Below are 14012 nucleotides of genomic sequence, written 5' to 3'. Positions count from 1 at the left end.
GTCGCTGATACGTGCGTGTGGTCGGATCGGCAGAAGGCAGTCTACGCAAGGAAGCTGCTGAAGGGATCAGCGAAAATATTCGCGAGCTTCGAGTGTCATGCCAGGACTTGGCATGAGTCGAAGAGGGGGCTAGTGAAAGAATTTTCGAGGAAAGTCAACAGTAGGCAAGTTCATCAGAAACTTGAAGAAACGAAAAAGGAGAGTGATGAAGCATGTTTGGCTTACATGTACCGTATGCTCGAAATAGCCAGCCATGTGGACATGGAGGAGGAAGCAAAGGTGGAATACATAGTGGATGGAATAATAGACGACGAGAACAATAAGGCTATATTGTACGGCGCTACGTCAATCAAAGAGTTGAGGAAGAGGTTAGTGATGTACGAAGAGCAGAAGAGTCGCAGAGCAAAGTCGATTGTGAAGCCGGCTAAAACCCAGAAGAACGGGAAGCCCAGTCAATCTGTAGATGCAATGAAGAAAAGAAGATGCTTCATTTGCGGTAGTGAGGATCATCTAGGTGTTAAGTGTCTGGAGAGGGGAGAAGGTGTTAGGTGTTTCGAGTGCAGCGGATTTGGACATATTGCAGCGAGGTGTACGGCACGACCGAAAGAGACTTGCGTAGTGTCAAGATCCGAAAAAGGGAAGTATGTGAAGGACGTGTCGATAGATGGCTGCAGGTTTGTCTCGTTAGTGGATACAGGTAGTGACTTTACGTTCATACGAGCGGATGAGTATGCGAGGTTAGGATCACCACCTCTGGTTTTGGATCCGCTGGCAATAGTACCTGGGGCGAGTTTACAAGGGTAATGGCGGTCGACGGGTACGACTTTACTGTCACCCTGCATGTTGTCTCCAATAAGGTAATGACAAGACACAGTCTACTCTTAGGTACCGATTTTTTAGACCAGGTAGAGTTGCGAGTCAAACGGGGCGAGGTGACATTTTTACGACTCGACGATCAGACCGACGGTCACGAGGACGCGCCGGATGTACTGAGGGTAAACGCGATAGAACAATCCGACGAGATCGACTTGTCGCATGTACGAGAACCTCATTACCGTGAAGCCATTCGGGATATTATTAAAGGGTATAGGCCGGAGAAGAAGAGAGACGTCGGGATAACCGCGAAAATAGTTCTGAAAAGCGACAAACCGGTAGCGCGAAGACCGCGAAGACTGGCGCCGTCGGAAAGAAGGGAAGTAGATGATTTGATGGAAGCGTGGACAAACGAGGGTGTCATCAAATCGTCAGACTCGGAGTATGCGAGTCCGATAGGTGTAGTTAGAAAGAAAGATTTGTGTGTGCGTGCGGCTAGATGGGCCTTGTTACCAGGCGAGTTTAAGTATCAGGTGTGTCATCGGCCGGGGAAAAGTATGCAGCATGTAGATGCTCCGAGTAGGAACCCCCTGCCGAGCACTATGTATGTAACGGAGAGTGAAGACGGGCTGATTGCACGGTTGAGAAGGGCACAGAACAAGGACATTGAAGTCCGTAGGATTTCGGACGCCGCAACGTGCAGTCAGGTCGATGGGCAGGTAGTAAGAAACAATATTTTGTATAAGGATTGTAAGGACGATGTGCTAATAGTAGTATCGAAGGCGATGCGGGCTCAAGTAATCAGGCAAGCGCACGAGCGTGGGCATTTTGAGGTTACCAAAACAGAAGTTATGGTTAAGAAGGACTTCGGGTTCAAGGGGTTACGCGAAAAGGTCGAACACGTGGTATCCAACTGCCTTGACTGTAGCCTAACCGAACGAAACATAGGTAAGCTAGAAGGGAACCTGCGAAATTACAAGAAAAGAAGAAAGCGTGCGAAGCAGTACCGAAGGAAGGACCCGCACACACCTCGATTTTATGAAACCTTGGGTCCTAAACGCCGAAAGTGACGCATCTGATGACAGCGAGATAGAAGACAACATCTGAGGGCAGATGTTATTGCAGGATGGCCGAATGTAGTATCGTGGACGAAAGGCCTAAGAAATATCGGGCGAACTATGATCAATGTCGCGAGAGCCGAGGCGCCGTCGGGCCCATCGATGTGTCATCGGTCTTTTCAAGTGCATAGTTTCGTGGAAAAGACCTACGTGACCCTGGCCACGAGCGCCTGCAGAACACGTGTGCGGTGGGCCTAGGAAAAAGGCAACAGAATGCGGCAACGGCCAGAGAGTTAGTCGAAAAGCAGAGAGTGCGAGTCGAGAAGCAGAGTGCGAGCTGAGCGGAGACAGAGGATGCGAGTGGCGTTGCCGAGAGAGTGTGGATTGCGCTGTTTTCTGTGCGTTTGGCGTGAATAGTTCAGGTTGAACAACAATCGTCTTTTTCTGTCTGATTAACATCTCTATTGTCCACTCTTTGTAAACACATTACATCACGATATTACATTCATCTTTGCACTTTCTCCGTAATATAATGTAACAAAATCTCGTAATGTATATTATTCTGAACTTCGATCGTTAACGTCCAATGGTCACACACGTCTGCTCATTCTTCGAGGTTTAATAAGGTCACGCGTGAAAAGATTAAATCTTGTGCAGCTATTTTATCTATACTTTGAGTTGAAAAAGCATAAGATATTCTTCATACGTCTCTAAACAAAAATCTACAGGATTCAGTAATTCCTACAAATAAAGAACCAGTGTTTTTTAATATAAAAAAAAGATAAAAGAAACCTGTATTGAACCTAAATAAAAAATCATCTATATAGAAAAATATAATGAATCGTCTCTTTTTTAAGGAAACAAGCGAAAAGTGAAAAAAAGTGGCGACATTAAAATTAAAAACCTATTGTAAGTACAATTATTCATATTATCCCTTTGTGACGAGTATAGTACTTGTATAAGCAAATCACTCGTTGTTTGATAAATCGGGCACTAATTATGTAGCTAAAAAATAAAATTTCTCAATTTACGAAATATAAAGTTGATCGATCCAGTTCTACAAATTATCTTTCTTTTTCGATTACGTATTCTGTAATAATCGGAAAACGAATAAAAATGAATTCGTTGCATTATTGCCATATGTTCTCCAATTTGCTTCGATCTTTCCATCATCGGCTGGAGGAAACGAGAGGAACAAAAGTTAAAAAAGGAAAGACGAAAAGAGAAAATCGAGCCGGTGAACGAGAAACAATCGAGGCTAAAGGCGATGAATAAATTTCTCCTAGCGATTTCCTAAATGCCGGCTTCGGATCGTAGTTACGCAAGGTCGCCGCAAAACTTCGAATGCAATTATTCTGTTGCAACTTCGCCGCCGGATTGCTCCAGTTGTTCGAACGCGACCGCGGCGCGCGTTCCAGGAATTTTCCTGTTTCAATGCTAGACAACGTTTCGTTAATTTTCGTTTAACCTTCCAATCTGTCCCCGCCGCCGTTTCAATCGAACCGCGTTCAGCTCTGTCACTGACAAATGCCTTCGAATTGCTCGTTTCTTCAGAAGAAACGACGTGATTTCGTAAGAGAACGACGCGTTTTTCGAGCGGAGAAGTTTAAATAGTCGGCGATGTTCGCGAATAAAGAACTTAAAAATGATTTTCTTACGAGAAAATTGTAAATTTTGCAAAGGATACTGAAAGTATTTTTTATCGTAGTAATTTATTTATACGGATAGAATAACGTGTATGTGTATGGATGTATGGTTTGTTGTAATTTAGGATATCTTCTGTCAACGATTTACAATTTGCCAAACGCGAAACAGAGTTCCGATTACGATGAAACACGATTGTTTTTAAAGATGTAGAATTCCATATGGAATATCAAAATAATTTATTTGCGCCAGAATAATTTTAGCCCTTGGAACCGTTTACAAGACGGAGCTACGATACAGTAGAGTTCGTGAATTATTTTAACTTACCGATGTTATTGTCAAAAATGTGCAATTTATCGACGTTATTAATCTGTGAATTTGATCATTTGGAAATTTGCAAGCTCGCAGGTTTTAAAATTTGGAAGATTTCAAAGGCTGAGAAGTACAAAATCGAAAAGTTCGAAGCTGTGAAAAATTGAAAATTGGAAGTTTCGAATCTGCAAAAATTCGAAGGTACGAAATTTTGATAATCTGAAAAATGAAAGATTCGCCGATTTAAAAATCGGGAAATTCGGTGTCTCTCGGATTTACAATTTCCTAAATCAACGCAGCAAACGGAAATACTTCGCTGGAACAGTAAAATTTAAATCTAGAATCGTCTATCCACCAATTTACTCTCAGAAGCAAATAGAAAGCTCTTGGAATTCGACTCGAATTTCCCTATATACTTCGTCGATACACGTTCCATGGCTTCGAAGTTTCCTTTACTTTGCCCGAATCCGCGGTTTTCTCTAGTGGTTCGACCATTTCAAGGGGCACGGGGTGAGCGATAACTTCCGATTACGTGGAAGTCTCTGGTCAGAATTTTCGAAGGCGGTCGCGTTTCACGTCACTGATCTACGTTAAATGTCGTTAAAAGTTCGGACGTCACGGTCAGTTGGTCCACGGAATGCGTTTGAACGCGTTGGCGGCCGCGATTGAAACTCGTAAAATTCGCTTTTCACGCGCTCGCATACATTTGCATGAACAAGGAATAATCAACCGCCGACTGAATTTCGTATGCCTACGAAACGAACCGAGAGCGACTGGTTTCCTCGTCTAGCGTTCGCCGCCGACTATCTTTCCTTCTAAAATGATCGTGCATTGGCATTAATGCAGCTCTGCCTATCCCATAAATCACGTGAAAAAAACACTCCGTTCAAAGATCCATAGCAGCTTCAAACTAAAATTAAGATCAGATGGAGCAACGAAGGAATATCAAGGTATCCGCAGGAGAAAGGGAAGACAGGAAAGCTAAAAATGTCGACGAGATTCGAGTTAAGAAACGAAGGTGGCAGGCTAGCAGATATTGGCTGGATACCGAGCAGAAGATGCGCAGGATATGCGGGACGCGTGAAGAAACAGCATTGCATATGATGACAATATGTGAAGCAACGAGGGTAAGTATCAGGGTGAAGTAATTGATGGACGATAGTGGAAGAAATATAGATCGAATGAAAAGACTGATCGAAAGTGGAAGCTAAAAGAGCAGGTGAAAAGAGAAAGTGGCGAAACCAAGCAAAGATTCAAAGTCTAAGCTTCTAACTTATAAATGTTGCTATGGTTGTGAAGTAGGTATCAAATAGGTTTAATTTTGTTAATCGTCTTAAAGGTTTATCTTTTCTTGTTTGTTTAAATTAAGCTAGAAATAGATATAAACATAATATACGTTGATGTAAGCGGTAGAGATCTTGAGTTGGTAAAAGATTAAGAAATCTCGTATGTAACCCGACAGGGGCAACGTTATTCGATAGAAAAGAAAAAGGAAAAAGAACTGAAGTTAAAATCTGCGATGGAACTAGCGCAATGTGTTTCTCAACAAATGTCGATTCTCTTCTCGATGATTCCGATCTTTGTTTGTGAAACGAACGTCGAGCTTCTGAGTAAAAGGACATTGGCGATCTCGTGGATCTTAAAGATATAGAATCATACGGGTTCCTCGTATTTAGAGATAGACAAATTTATAATTTTGAATTATAATAATCGACCATTGGTCGATGTGAAACGGAAACTTCGAATAAATAGGTATATTTAATTTTGATTTTTAATATCGATATTCACATTTAATATTATTCTTCCGAGTAACAAGCAAATCATGGACAGATGGTATTATTTTGAAAAGAAAAGGAATAAAAAGAAATATTCAAATTCATCATTTGATAAAGACGAGTTTGGTAAAAATAAAACGTCCGAAAGGTGCATTAAGATTTAAAAAAGAGACTGATGAAGTTTTTAAAATTTCTTGGCAAAGGATAAAGAAGATAAAAACACATGGGGCACTGCTACTGCCTTTGAATATTTGAAGCATTAAAAAACAATCTAAAACACTTTGTATAGAATTGCCGTGAGTTTACAGATTCTCTAGAAATCTTCATGATCTCCCACGAGAGACTTCCCCGCTTAATCGCAACATTCCACGCGTTTCCAGAATGTTTCGAGTCAGCGCCTCTCAAGTTCTCCGCAAGATATTCAAAGTATTTGATATTTAAAAAATTGCAACTTTCTCTCACGGGAGGTACGTTTTTTTTAATTAATCTAAATTATCTAAAAATTAAATTAATTTTAATTAAATCGTCCAGTATAACTGTTTAAACCTTTTATTTAAAGCCCTTCCGAAACTGTCTTGTTCTATGAAACTGTCAATGAACAGAGCGTGGCAGGACACGCGAAAGGATCGAACTGGAAGTTACTTTACATGGAAAGATAAATCGAAAATCTGGGATAATATTTTTTCCTGCGAAGCTTCATTTTCAAGAATATCGAGTTTGAAAACTTGTCAAATACACATGACTGGATAGTAGATACGAATGGACAATCACGGGGAGGATGTTATTCTACATGAAAATAGGTCAAGAGCGTAGAATACATATCACGTGGTTTGTGCTATCTGTTATATTGAGAAATCTTAAGATCGCAGTAGCAAACAGAGATTACTTATTTCTCCTTCCCTCCTAAATATCAAACTCGTTGTGAGAAAAATGCCGAGATTAGGCAACGATAACGACAATTTCAAGCGTCGTTTTATTCTTACAACAATCTCCAATGTCCTTTCGTTATTACGTATCTTACAAGAAAAACGAAAATTTTTAATTTTAAATTTAAAAATGTTTAAAAAAGTTAAACCACACTAAGAGTTTCGAGCGTAGTTTCATCTTAAGGGTTAACTACCCCTTCGTTACGAACATTACGAACGTTGTTGCGAATTATCAACTAAAAAGCAACCGGTCAGGTCAAACCGATCGGTCGATATCGCGTACCTTGAATGACTTAACGTTCAAGGTGGAGGAGGTTTAATATTAGGTTGTCCGGAAAGTATCTTTCTTTCGCAAACGTGCTTTTTACAACAATGCACCTTCATACAAACGCGAAACCAAGTGTGTAAAACGGCGCGGTGTTTATCTTAACAGAACAAAATGAATCGTACGTAATTCGACAAAATAATATAAAAGGAAAAACATTGTGCGTCTATTATTTCCGACAACCTAATATTTAGTAAGTGTTAGTGTAATTTGGCACCTTATTTGCATTTGTTGTATGTTATTGGATGTTATGAACACGGCGGTGGTAGGATCTTCCTTGTTGAGACTGAGGTATTTCACCCGCACGGCACGACACGACAATCTGCTGGTGACCGAAGTATTTCACTCACACGGTACGACACTCTGTTGAAGACTGAAATATTTCACCCACACAGTACGACACTCTGTTGAAGACTGAAATATTTCACACAGTACGATGTTTTGTTGACGACTGACTTGGTTGACTAATTCCCCCCAGCAATCGTTGTTTATCTCTGGTCTTTGAGTCATCAGCTAAGGGAGGACAGGACTTTGGAAAATGTGGATACTTTGAAATTTCCTAAAGAAAGGGTAGGTGCTGTTCGAGCCATAAACGGACGCCCGCTCTGACCTTTGAACAGTCCCGTTCACACGTTGGTGGTAGTGATGTTTATTCTTGTGCCTCGTCGTCGATAGACAATGGGGCTACTTTATTGATTCCGCATTTGTATTCTTCTGGTTTATTTTCGACTATTGCTGTTTGTATCGTGTACTCCGTATGTTCCAGTTAGTTGTATTTCTAGAGTTTCTGATTTCCTCGAGTAGACCGTCTCGTGCATATTTACACTTATCAATTTCGATGTTGATCTTCTTTAAAGACGAATCCAGGGCTGCAAGTTGTTTCAAATACTCGTTAGATTTCATTGCTTTCCCTAAAGATAAAGGACTAAGTTGATTGCTAACTTTTGTAAATCCGACGTGTAATCGATGTAAATTCACGTTCAATTCGCTGATTTTCTGTATGTCGCTAATTCCCCCCACCAGTCGTTGAGTCTCGTCCGTCCATCGAACCGAAAAAACGTTGCAAGGAAAATATTAGAAAAATTCCGAAATTTAGAAAAACTACACTTTCGTAGATTAAATTAAACGTCGTAGATAAAATTATCGTTATTAAGGCTTAAATATCCTTTCGTTATAATTATGTACTGTGTATAAGTATTTATTGTACGAACATCTTGTTGCGATATTCAAGATGAAGAAAACGAGCGATAGGGCGTTTCCTCTCGATTGGACGCGATAAATTGTAACAAATGATGAGATACAGAGGAATAATGCCTCGATATAGTGGCGTCCATCGCACAGGGGGTCGTAAAACCCGTTAGATAACGCGCGTGCTCATCGCGGACCGGGTTCCGGCTTTTGCCAGGACGCAATCGGTCTGCTCGTTTGCCATGCACCGACTCTATCGCTCCATTCCACTCGAGATGCACACAGTTCGCTTTTACTTTTGCTTCCTTCACCTTCACCGTCTCCTCTTCTCTCTTTCCTCGCTGCGGGGCCTTTTTTTCTCACGGTTACGTTTGCCAGCGACCGTGTCACAACGCTTGCCAGAGACTAGCAGCCTCCGTTACCGTTTATTATTCTTGTTAAGTCCGGCGAATCAGCGGTGTAGAAGATTCATTAGCTCAACTTGGCCAGGTATATTTATGGTCGTGATGAGTTAACCGTTATTCTGCGCTCGTTAATTCGATAGAAGATTCTGTTGGTTCATACAGGGTTAAATTAGACAAACTGCTTGTTAGAATTTGGAATTGAAAATACAAATCTTACGCACAATTTGGCAAGGTATTGGTGCCGTATGTAGACGAGAAAATTTGTTAGACGAGGTAGAAGCAGAACGAAGACTCGACCATTCGATGAATTTTGATTCTGTGAGTTTGCTGGGAACGACAATTCGATCTTGATTTCGTTAAATTCGATAAACTGTCTTTCAAGACGTATGATTTTAAAAGTACAAAGGTGAGGATATTTATCATTGTTTGCTACGCGATTTGGTATACGTTAAAAAATTTGTCGGATGAGATGAGAGTAGCATAAAGACTCGTTAATTCGACGAGTATTGGATCCATATTTTTTTGAAGATGAATAATACAATATAAATAAATCTCTTTAAGTCTGACTTTTTTGTTTCTTTTTTGTTAAATAATACGACTTGTATGACTTGCCAATATACAGTCTTCGTGAATACGAATTTGCCTACAATTGTTACTATGTTTCTAAATTAGTAATTACCTTTCTTTGAATTTCATGTTCGTAAGATGAATCCGTCGAAAAACAAGAAGTGCGTTCCGTCCACTCGAGCTCGAAACGATATATAAGTCCTACAAACGAGACGCGCATCTTCTAATTCGCCTGTGCTTCTTCAATTTATCTCCATTACGCAGCCGATCAATTTAATTCATTGCGCTATCCCGTTCATTGACTTCTCAATTCGCTGATGCATCGCTTCGAGGGTTTCAAAGTTGCGATTCGCTGCAACGTAGTTGTACGCAATTCGCAACTCTAGCCAACGCTATAGAATGACCCGGTTCTACGATTTAAATCACGTATTCTATCATTTCGCATTGCACTCGCATTTGCGTGTTTCGGTCGTAGGGAAAAAGGGAATGTTCATACGATGTGCACCGGATGAAAGAATCTTAATGAAACAGGTAAAAAAGGACATCGTATTTTGACAAAACGAAATTGCATTTAACAAGACCATAGAAGAGATACAAATATTATACACCATGGAATAGACTACTGTTACCAATATGGTAACATGAAAGAAGACACCATGATCCAACAACAAAAACAGCCTTATATTTGATAAGAGTAATTAATAGATACACCAACTATATACCACAGAATAGATGACACTTACCAACGTGGTAACAAACTTCCAGTACAAAATTAAAAATTAAATTTAAACTTTCTTCCATACGCAACTGTACATTAGCAGAGACGTCGAACGAAAAATCGCCAAAATTGATTCGGGCCACTCGTGAAATAAAAGCAACGATGACAAGTACACATTGAAGGGAATTAACGATCGTTTCAATGGTCGATCAGCGATCATAACGAATAACAAAGAACGAGCCCCCTCCTATGTGTAGAACCACAGTGTGTTGACTGTAAGACGGAAGGATCGAGCGTAGGCAGTACGCGATAGGTAGCTGGCCGATCGGGTACCGGATCCAACGATATTTTTCTGCGACACGGCGTGGACGAGCCGCAAAGGTGAAGGCGATCGCAGGCGGTTTCCCGGGTGTTTACGATCTGGAAACTGACGCACGAATCCGCGAGGAAAGCGCGGACGAGGCCGCACAGAGAGATCCGGCATTCCTGGAAATTATCACCTCCAGGATTTGCGATCGTGACGCGTGACAACGACTGGTTTGCAACAGTCGAAGCAGAGGTCGCGAGTTTTCGGTCGTTCAAGGCCGTCTGACAATCGAAGTCGTAACCCTTCAGTGTTAGGGACACTTGAGTTCTCGTGCACTCGATAAGTGATATTATTTTTATTATATTATGTGTATAAACACGTTCAATGACATTATATTTAATCGATTATACAGTGGCTACTGAAAGTATTTATCTGCACATATTGTTAGTTTGCTATGAAGCTTCTTTTCATTAGGTGTAACATTTCGTTTTCATAGTATCAAATGTTTGTAGTCGTATGAAAGACACGTAGGAAAAATGTAAGTACTTGACAATTACTAGATAATTACGGTATAGTCTGAGTTATTCGAAATAATAGGGAGACAAAACTGTTAGCACAACGAAAGTTTCGGATAATAGAATAAAACGCTTTTCTAATATGAAATTTCATTTAATTCAAATGCGTTCTTTTTGTGTTTCGAAGCATCGAAACCTTTTTCCGAATACCACGAACGCTTCGGCCGAGAAGTTACTTCATTGCCACTTTCATTTGCTGTTGCCATTTCTGTAAAATCGTCGTTATTATCGTCTTTATCGCGATGAGATCATTTCATTACATCAGGATATTTAAAGTTTCTCTACTGTTACCAGTACCAGAGAAATGTACGTGCTAATATTCAGTATCGTGTTTTTTATTGGCTGTGATTATAGCTTTTTCGACGTTATATATTTTTGCTACTTCCGTTACACTTACGTCGTTTTCGAGAATTTTAATTACGTTATACTTTGTTTCGATAGTTAGAACGCTATTACTTTTATAATAAATTCTTATAACCAGAATTCATAATACTTTCTTCAAATTAAAAAATCATGTAATTGGACGTTTTCGAAAATTCAAGTGTATTTTGGCTTTTTGTGAATAAATATCCCAGTTTGATGAAAAAGGTACCGAATTAATTTGTGCAGGCCCTTTTGGCACAATTATGCTATTACTTAATTATCGATGGAACCTCGCGAGGCACAAGTTACCAGTATTATTGAATTCTCTTGCCAGATAAATTTAATAATAAAATAACTTATACCTTACAAATCAATTTTACAGATTATCAGTCATTTTATTATTTTATATGACGAAACTGTAAAATTATAGAAGAGAAATCTATAATCTATAACTTCTAACTTATCAGTTCACTAATATTATTCAATAAAATATCGTGCAATCATCAACCATAGTCAAAATTAAGGTCCCCCTTACAATTATGCTGACTCTGTACAATTTCCTTGTTATTGTACTTGTTACTATCAAATATTATACTGTTAAATTCTTTCTATTTTGTTTGTATAGTTTTGTTGCACAATTGTTTGTATAATTCTGATAATTGGTTTCGTTAATTACATAGGAAGGAGAGACGGAAGAGAAGACAGAAGTTAGGGTTACGAGAGTGTACAAACACGTTTGAAAGGAAAGTAAAAGTAAAAATTATAAATACCATGGACAACGAACGACCTCGAATGCCCGAAATTTCTGGCCTCTATACTATCGCGATACGGTTCTCAGGTATGAATTCGATTTCAATATGAATAAAATACAAATTTTAACAGCCTTGGTTCGCTTATTGGAGTACGCGAATCCATTCACGGAACTCGACTGCCTTCATTGAATGATATGATCTGTCGACATCGGTTGAGTATCGTCGAATGAAATGTTATGTTAATTTAAATTCCTAATTTGGAATCGAAGCAATTATCGAGCTGACAATAGAGATTCTGATCTTCATTTTATGTTTCTTTCATCGTCATTCGTCGTTTTCTTCTTTTTCGTTATGAACATTTATCCGCTTTATATTCATTTGCATAACAACGATTCCCATAAATAAACGAAGCGCAAAATTATTCCAATTGCCCTTGTACAAGATTATGTCAAAATTTTGTTTAATAAAATCCCCATTTAATTAACAGGAGCGTTCTTACTGGTCATGAAAACAAGATTTCCTTGTCTTCCACCTTCACTTTAGAAGAAAGGACGTATGGTACCTTCGAGTTGGATGAAACATTGTAGGCTCGAAGAATAGCCAGCTAAAGATATTAGATACGTATCTTTTTTTTTCTTTTTCTTGGCTGCAGTAACTCAAGTTTAAGGGGTGAAACCACCCTTCAAATTTCGACCCTTTGAAAGCTAACTCGATAAAAGTTAGGTCGAAAAGTCGGTTGAAGATAAAAAGAAATTTGTTTAACAAAAATTGCGCGGTTTCTAACGTGCCAGAGGAGAATGCTAAAGTCAGATAGAAAAATTTTCAGAGATGTTTAGAAAGATTGCATCAGCCGTGTTTGCTTCGCAGAATTTCTCTTTTACCTACGCAATTCAGTGAAAATACATCTCGTTCAATTATAATCTAAATTGAAAGGTAGAATTGAAAAATTAGAGACAATAAACTTCTTCTAATCTTAATAAATTCATCTTCAACGCCCCTTATTGCAAATCCCTTAAGTCATTTTCAGTCCAATCGTGTTCCTCCTGCACCAAACAATTCTCTTTCGGAGAATTCTGTTTCTGTTCCATTTCATCGCGTTGCGTCGAAGTTTTTTTTCCCCGACTTTTTCTAACAAAACAAGAACAGGATTAGATCGCTGAAGGTTCAAAGATCACTGCTGAGTCGGCTAAAAAGTGAAATTCGTTTAAACTTTCTCATTATCCTTCCGTCATTTCTTATTTCCTTCGATTAAACTCTCTTCGAGCTCGCTTGCTTTATTTTCCTCTCGGTTCTCAAGACGATGTGCCGCCGTGCCTCATCGTAGTTTCTCAGCCAAGTTGTTTCCGCTGACAGCCTGGATTAATCAAGTTTAATAGGTTAAAGTCGCGTTCGTTGTTCGCCGTTTCGTCTCGCGATAAACGCGGCCAAAATAATAAACAGATGCGCTCAAAACGCGTATTTAGCTACCTGTTCTGACCATGACGCTGCGTCTTGCGCTCGTATCAGGACACAGATGCGATTATATACGATCAAACCCTGTTATTCTCTTCAATCATGCCAAACTTTTAACGAATTCAACTGAGTTATTCGTATCTCCATGAACTTTCATCGACTCCCCCTTTGCAAGCCTTGACCACACCAGTCATAAATTCATAAACCTGCATCTATCGTTTTAAATTTTAACTTTTGCGTACGTTAAACGACGCAGGATTGTGTTACAGAGTTTAGCGTTTCTTGTATATATTTCTGTATGTTTCTGTATGTTCTTATATAACCGTCAATCATTTATAATCAGAGCAAGAATATTTTATTAACGTCTTGTGTCCCAGTCAGACTTCCTTGCTTCAGGCTATATATACATATACTATTGTCAATGGTAACTGGTTTATAACAACATGAATGTTAAGTAAAATATATTTATATATATTGATGGGAAATTAATGGCTAAAAGTAGTACTCATCGTACTTTTACAGATTCAACGAATAATGTAGACTTGCCGAGAATTTATTAGGGAAGAAAATAGAATTTATATTTATTAACAAATAATAAATTCGAATTGTTTGTTTAAAAACTTGGTCGACAGTGTATTGAAATTAAATATGCAATTCGCCCATATACATACATGGTATTCATAGTCCTTTTATTAATTTAAAAGAATCTTCCTTATCTGATCTGTGTCTTAGAGACACAGATAGTCTATCTGATTTATGTTTTACAGATTAAACGAGGATAAAGAACTTTCCCAGAATATTCTGTGATAAACCTGGCTAAAAGATTCTACTAT

The 14012-nt window shown here is 39.1% G+C and overlaps 1 long non-coding RNA gene across 1 annotated transcript; it reads right to left on the bottom strand.

The window, feature by feature from the left end:
- Window positions 1–6102: 6102 nt before the first annotated feature.
- On the bottom strand, window positions 6103–9679 carry LOC126867964 (uncharacterized). The gene is made up of 3 exons (XR_007690498.1): window positions 9125–9679; window positions 8667–8761; window positions 6103–8591 (listed from the first exon to the last, which is right to left on the bottom strand). It is a non-coding gene; the product is annotated as an uncharacterized LOC126867964 (long non-coding RNA).
- Window positions 9680–14012: the final 4333 nt, after the last annotated feature.

This window comes from Bombus huntii, chromosome 7 (assembly GCF_024542735.1).
Source record: "Bombus huntii isolate Logan2020A chromosome 7, iyBomHunt1.1, whole genome shotgun sequence".
NCBI classification, from domain to species: Eukaryota; Metazoa; Arthropoda; class Insecta; order Hymenoptera; family Apidae; genus Bombus; species Bombus huntii.
This window is presented reverse-complemented; position numbering and strand designations above follow the sequence as displayed.